This window comes from Vulpes lagopus, chromosome X (genome assembly GCF_018345385.1).
Source record: "Vulpes lagopus strain Blue_001 chromosome X, ASM1834538v1, whole genome shotgun sequence".
Classification (NCBI taxonomy): Eukaryota; Metazoa; Chordata; class Mammalia; order Carnivora; family Canidae; genus Vulpes; species Vulpes lagopus.
The window spans coordinates 68,229,063-68,236,364 of NC_054848.1; the positions used below are offsets into that span (position 1 = coordinate 68,229,063).

Genomic DNA, 7,302 nt, shown 5'->3' on the forward strand with positions numbered 1-7,302 from the left:
CTTGCTAGCAGTCATCAAGCAGCTATTAAGGGGAGGAGGGTTTGGAGGCCTCGCGCGAGAATTATGGTACGGCTGTGGGTTCGTTCGTAGTTTGAGTTGGCTAGGCAGAATAGTATGGATGATGTTAGACCATGGGCGATTATCAGAGCTGTTGCTCCTATGTAACTTCATGGTGTTTGGATCAGAACTGCCACAATAACAAGTGCTATGTGACTGACAGAAGAGTATGCGATTAGGGATTTTAGGTCCGTCTGGCGTAGACAAATAGAACTTGTTATAATTATGCCCCATAGTGACAATAGTATGAATGGGTATGCCATCAGGTTGGTTAGGGGGTTTAGTAGAGTTGTAATTCGTATTATGCCATATCCCCCTAGCTTTAGTAGTACGGCTGCGAGTACTATGGAGCCGGCAATAGGGGCCTCTACATGTGCCTTTGGTAGTCACAAGTGGAGGCCGTACAGGGGTATTTTTACTATAAAAGCCATCATGCACGCCAACCATAGGAAAACATTAGATCAGGAGCTTGGTAGAGGCTGAATCCAGTACTGGATTATGAGGAAATTTAGAGAGCCCATATTGTTTTGGATGTACAGAAGTGCTACAAGAAGTGGCAAAGATCCTGTCAAGGTGTAGAACAGAAAATAGAGCCCTGCGTTTAGTCGTTCAGTTTGATTACCTCACCGGGTAATGATAATAAGGGTGGGGATTAAGGTAGCTTCAAATAGAATATAGAAGAGAATTAGTTCTGTGGCGGTGAAGGTTATAATTAGGAATAGTTGGAGCAAAGTTAATATCGAAATATATAGTTTTTTTCGGATGAGTGGCTCTTTTGATAGGTGGAACTGACTTGCTATCAATATTAGTGGCAGAAGTCATGTTGTAAGTGCCAGTAGCGGTGCTGATAGGGAGTCAGAGAAGAACAGTAAGGATGAGTTTAGGGTGTTATCGTTCGGTTGATTAAGGTAAGATAGGCTAATTAGACTAATAAGCAGGCTGTATATTGTGGTATTGATTCAGATTATGTTGGGCTTCGATATTCATGTTAAGGGGATAAGTATAGCGGTAGGAATAATAATTTTTAGCATTGTAGAAGATTCAGATTTTGCACATAATCAGTTCCATAAGTGTTAGACACCATGACTAGTAGGGACAGTCCCAATGCTGCTTCGCAGGCGGCGAATACCAGCAGTACGATTGGTATTATGCTAGCTAGTGTGAGGTGGTTATTCAGGATAGTCACGGACATCATTACAAATAATGATAGTATCATGCCTTCCAGACATAGTAGTGATGATATTAGGTGGGACCGGTAAACGAGTATGCCCATTAATGATAGGATGAATGCCAAGAAGATGTTAATATATACTATGGACATATGATAATTATGAGTTAAATCATAATTTAATGAGTCGAAATCATTTGTTTTAGCTTAAACTAATTATCATATTCAGTTCATTCTAGACCTTTTTCGGTTCATTCGTATGCTAGGCTTGCAGCCAGGAGTGAGATTAGGAGGAGCGCTATTATAAGTATGGTTGTTAGCTTGTTGGTTTGCGATGCCCAGGGTAGCGGAAGTAGGAGAGCAATTTCTAGATCGAAGAGCAGGAACGTAATTGCAACTAGGAAGAATTTTATGGAAAACGGTAAGCGCGCCGATCCCATGGGGTCGAAGCCGCATTCGTAAGGACTCGTCTTGTCGGCATAAATATTTAGTTGGGGGAGTCAGAATGCGATTATTACGAGTAGGGAAGCCAGGGTGACATTGGTTACTAGAGTAAGTATAATGTTTATTACTTCTTTCCAGATCTGTCTGAAGCTAATTGATTGGAAGTCAATTGTACTAATTATACTAAAGAAGTAAGATCCTCATCAATAGATGGAAACATATAGGAATAGTCAGACTACGTCGACGAAGTGTCAGTATCATGCGGCAGCTTCAAATCCGAAGTGGTGATTAGATGTGAAATGGTAGTGCAGTTGTCGCATAAAGCAAACAATAAGAAATGTGGAGCCGATAATTACGTGTAGTCCGTGGAATCCGGTGGCTATGAAGAATGTGGACCCATAGACTCCGTCGGAGATTGTGAAGGATGTCTCGTAATACTCAGATGCTTGTAGTAGTGTAAAGTATACGCCTAGGGAAATGGTAATAAATAGGGCTTGAAGTATGTGTTTACGATTACCTTCTATTAGGCTATGGTGGGCCCAGGTGATTGAGACTCCTGAGGCTAGGAGAACAGAGGTGTTGAGTAAAGGAACATCAAGCGGGTTTAGGGGGGTGATACCGGTAGGGGGTCAACAACCTCCGAGTTCGGGGGTTGGGGCTAGGCTAGAGTGATAAAAGGCTCAGAAAAACCCAGCGAAAAAGAAAACTTCTGAGACGATGAATAGGATTATCCCATATCGTAATCCCTTTTGTACAATAGAGGTGTGATGTCCTTGAAATGTGCCTTCTCGAACTACGTCTCGTCACCACTGGTATATAGTCAGCATATTAGTTGTGAGTCCTAGAGTAAGTAGAGATATTGAGTTGTAATGAAATCATATAATAAGGCCCGATGTTATAAGAAGGGCAGATAGGGCCCCTGTTAGTGGTCATGGGCTTGGATTGACTATGTGGTATGCATGAGTTTGGTGGGTCATTAGGTGTTGTCATGTAAGTATAGACTTACTAGTAGTGTAAAGACATAAGCTTGGATAAGAGCGACGGCGAATTCGAGGATGGTAAGTAAAACCAGGATTATAAAGGTAATAAGGGCCGTGGTAGCACTGATATTAATTAGGGCTAGAGTGGCTCCTCCGATCAGATGGATTAATAGGTGCCCTGCGGTGATGTTAGCTGTTAATCGGACGGCCAAGGCCATAGGCTGGATGAATAGGCTAATTGTTTCGATAATTACTAGCATGGGGATTAGGGGGAGGGGTGTGCCTTGAGGTAAGAAATGTGCTAAAGAAGCTTTAGTTTTGTGGCGGAACCCGGTAATTACTGTCCCTGCTCACAGGGGAATTGCTATCCCTAGATTTATAGATAACTGGGTTGTGGGTGTAAACGAGTGGGGTAATAGCCCGAGGAGATTGGTTGAGCCAATAAATATAATTAGTGATATTAGCATAAGGGCCCAGGTTCGTCCTTTTTGATTGTGGATTATTAGTATTTGTTTAGATGTAAGTTGAATTAATCACTGTTGAATAGAGATTAGTCGATTATTAATTAGTCGGTTAGGTGATGGGAATAGAATAGATGGAAATATTACAATTAATACAGCGATTGGTAGGCCCATTATTGTGGGGGTAGCGAAAGAGGCGAATAGATTTTCGTTCATTTATTTTCTCAAGGGATGCGTTTGCTAGTAGATTTAACGGATTTAGGTCCTGGATTCTCCGGGTAGTAGTGTTTTGATACTTTTAGTTGAAATAAGATAAACAGGGTTAGGATTATTGAGAGAATTATGATTAATCAAGTAGATGTGTCTAGCTGTGGCATTTCATTAAGGAGAGGTTAAAACTCTCAGTCTTTAACTTAAAAGGTTAACGCTTTATAGCTTCTCAATGAATAGGTCTTGTCTATATTAAACCATTAAGGCAGATCAGGTTTCGAAGTAGGATAGTGGGACTATTTCAAGAACAATTGGCATGAAGCTGTGGTTGGATCCGCAAATTTCAGAGCATTGGCCATAATATAGCCCTGGTCGTATCGCTATTAGGGTAGTTTGATTTAATCGTCCTGGGATGGCATCAGTTTTTAAGCCTAGTGATGGAACGGCTCATGAGTGTAATACGTCTTCTGAAGAGATAAGTATTCGGACGGTTATTTCTATTGGGAGAACAACTCGGTTATCGACTTCTAATAGTCGAAGCTCTCCTGGTTTTAATTCTTGTGTGGGAATTATGTAAGAGTCAAAGTTTAGGTCTTCGTAGTCAGTGTATTCGTAGCTTCAATATCATTGGTGGCCTATTGTTTTTACAGTTAGTGATGGGTTATTAATTTCATCCATTATGTAGAGAATCCGTAGAGAGGGCAGAGCGATTAGGATTAGGATGATGGCTGGTAGAATTGTTCAGACTGTTTCTACCTCTTGTGCGTCTATTGTACTTGTATGAGTTAGCTTGGTGGTTAATATTAAGGTAATAATATAAAGAACTAATGAGCTGATTAAGAATACAATTATTAGGGTATGATCATGAAAATGAAGTAACTCCTCTATAATAGGGGAGGTTGCGTCCTGTAATCCGAGTTGAAAAGGGTACGCCATAGAGATATATAGGAATTTCACCTATAATTTGACTTTGACAAAGTCATGTAATGTTTTACTAATACCTCCTAATTGAGAAAGACATAGTGGTTATGGTGCTGGCTTGAAACCAGTTTTAGGGGGTTCGATTCCTTCCTTTCTTATTTTTGGATGACATATGTGGGCTCCTCAAATGTATGGTATGGAGGAGGACATCCGTGTAGTCACTCAATGTTAGTTGTAGTGAGCTCTACTATTGCAACCTCCCGTTTAGAAGCAAAAGCTTCCCAGATTATGAAGATTATAAGTATTACTGCTGTAAGTGAGATGAATGAGCCTATAGATGAGACGGTGTTTCAAGTAGTGTATGCATCTGGGTAGTCGGAGTATCGACGGGGTATGCCCGATAGTCCCAGGAAGTGTTGAGGGAAGAAGGTCATGTTCACCCCTACGAATATGATTGTAAAATGGATTTTTGCTCAGGTGTCATTTAGGGTGTAGCCCGAGAATAAGGGGAATCAGTGGGCAAATCCGCCTATAATAGCAAATACTGCTCCCATTGAGAGTACGTAGTGGAAGTGGGCTACAACGTAGTACGTGTCATGGAGAACGATGTCCAGGGACGAGTTGGCTAAAACGATGCCCGTTAGGCCACCTACCGTGAATAGGAAAATAAAGCCTAGAGCTCACAGCATAGCTGGAGATCATTTAATATTTCCCCCGTGAAGTGTTGCTAATCAGCTGAATACTTTAACCCCTGTAGGAATGGCAATAATTATAGTGGCGGACGTGAAGTATGCTCGTGTATCCACGTCTATTCCTACAGTGAATATGTGATGAGCTCACACGATAAAACCTAAAAACCCGATAGACATTATTGCTCATACCATTCCCATATAACCAAAGGGTTCTTTTTTCCCTGAATAGTAAGTGACGATGTGGGAGATTATACCAAACCCAGGCAAGATTAAAATATAGACCTCGGGGTGTCCGAAGAATCAAAACAAGTGTTGGTATAAAATAGGATCCCCTCCTCCAGCAGGATCGAAAAATGTTGTGTTAAGGTTGCGATCCGTTAGAAGTATAGTAATCCCAGCAGCTAGTACCGGTAGCGATAATAGCAATAGAACCGCTGTAATTAGGACTGATCATACAAATAATGGGGTTTGGTATTGGGATATGGCAGGAGGTTTTATATTAATAATAGTAGTAATAAAATTAATGGCCCCTAGAATTGAAGAGACTCCGGCCAGGTGAAGAGAGAAAATTGTAAGATCTACTGATGCTCCGGCGTGAGCCAGGTTGCCAGCTAGTGGTGGATACACGGTTCACCCTGTTCCCGCGCCCGCTTCTACTATGGAAGATGCTAATAATAGAAGAAAGGATGGGGGAAGTAGTCAGAAGCTTATGTTGTTTATTTCGAGGGAATGCTATGTCAGGAGCACCAATTATTAAGGGAACTAATCAGTTTCCGAACCCTCCAATTATAATTGGTATTACTATAAAGAAGATTATTACAAAGGCGTGTGCGGTTACGATTACGTTGTAGATCTGATCGTCTCCTAACAAGGTGCCAGGTTGGCCTAATTCGGCTCGAATCAGAAGGCTTAGGGCGGTGCCTACTATACCGGCCCATGCTCCAAACAGCAAGTATAAAGTGCCAATGTCTTTGTGGTTAGTAGAGAATAATCATCGATTAATGAACATAGGTAAAATGGCTGATAAAAGCGTTAGACTGTAAATCTAAAGATAGAGGTGTGAGTCCTCTTTTTGCCAAGCCTTGTGGTGAATTATTCATATTGAATTGCAAATTCAAAGAAGCAGCTTAGACGCCGCCGGGGCTTCTCCCGCCTTTTTTCCCTACACGGCGGGAGAAGCTAGATTGAAGCCAGTTATAGGGTATTTAGCTGTTAACTAAAATTTCGTGGGATGAAAGCCCACCAATCTAGTAAGGACTTAGCTTAATTAAAGTGTTTGATTTGCATTCAATTGATGTAGGGTAGATTCCTGCAGTCCTTAGAGTGCTTTGGTCAGGGGTTAAGTGTATAGCACTTGCTTAGAGCTTTGAAGGCTCTTGGTCTTGTCTAACCTAAACCTCTAGTCCAAGATTGATATTATGGGTGTAATGGGGAGTAATATAGTTGAAATGATAATCAAAGGGGGCAGTAGGGTTGTCTTTTTTGTGTGCTCGAACTGTCATTTTATTTTTATGTTGTTTGCGGATGGGAATATGGTGAGTGCAGTGCTGTATGTGAGTCGTATGTAGAAGTATAGGTTGAGTAGTGCGGTGATAGCTATAAGTGTTGGGATAATAATTATGTCATTTTTTGTTAGTTCCTGGATGATTATTCATTTAGGGATGAAGCCGGATAGTGGTGGAAGTCCTCCCAGGGATAGTATTAGAGTTAGAATGGTGGAAGCGATTAAGGGGACTTTATTTCATGTGTGTGAGAGGGATAAGGTTGTGGTGGATGTGCTTAGTATAAATAATATAAATGTTGATAGGGTCATAAAAATATATAGGGATAGGTTTAGGAATATTATTGTAGGGCTATAAATAATGATTGCTGTTATTCAGCCTATGTGCGCGATAGAGGAGTAAGCTATGATTTTTCGTAGTTGAGTTTGATTAAGTCCGCCTCATCCTCCAATTAGGACAGATGTAAGGGCTATTAGTATTATGAGGTTAGTATTGATAGATGGTGAAATTTGATAGAGAACGGATATTGGTGCAATTTTTTGTCATGTTAGTAGGATTATGCCTGATAAGAGTGAAATGCCCTGAGTTACTTCGGGAACTCAGAAGTGAAATGGGGATAGACCCAATTTTATTGTCAGGGCAATAGTTATTATAGTGGATGCTGCGGGGTTCGAGATTTTTGAGATTGCTCATTGACCGGAGTAGAGAAGGTTGATAGTGACTCCTATTATTAGTAGCATTGAGGCTGTTGCTTGTGTAAGGAAATATTTTGTGGATGCTTCTATAGCCCGTGGGTTGAATTTTTTTATTAGAATAGGAATAACGGCTAACATATTTATTTCAAATCCGATCCAGATCAGCAATCAG

At 40.9% G+C, this 7,302-nt stretch overlaps 2 pseudogenes; both read right to left on the reverse strand.

Moving 5' to 3' along the window:
* Window positions 1-1,861: 1,861 nt before the first annotated feature.
* On the reverse strand, window positions 1,862-3,326 carry LOC121483551 (annotated as a pseudogene).
* LOC121482566 lies at window positions 1,862-5,924 on the reverse strand (annotated as a pseudogene).
* Window positions 5,925-7,302: the final 1,378 nt, after the last annotated feature.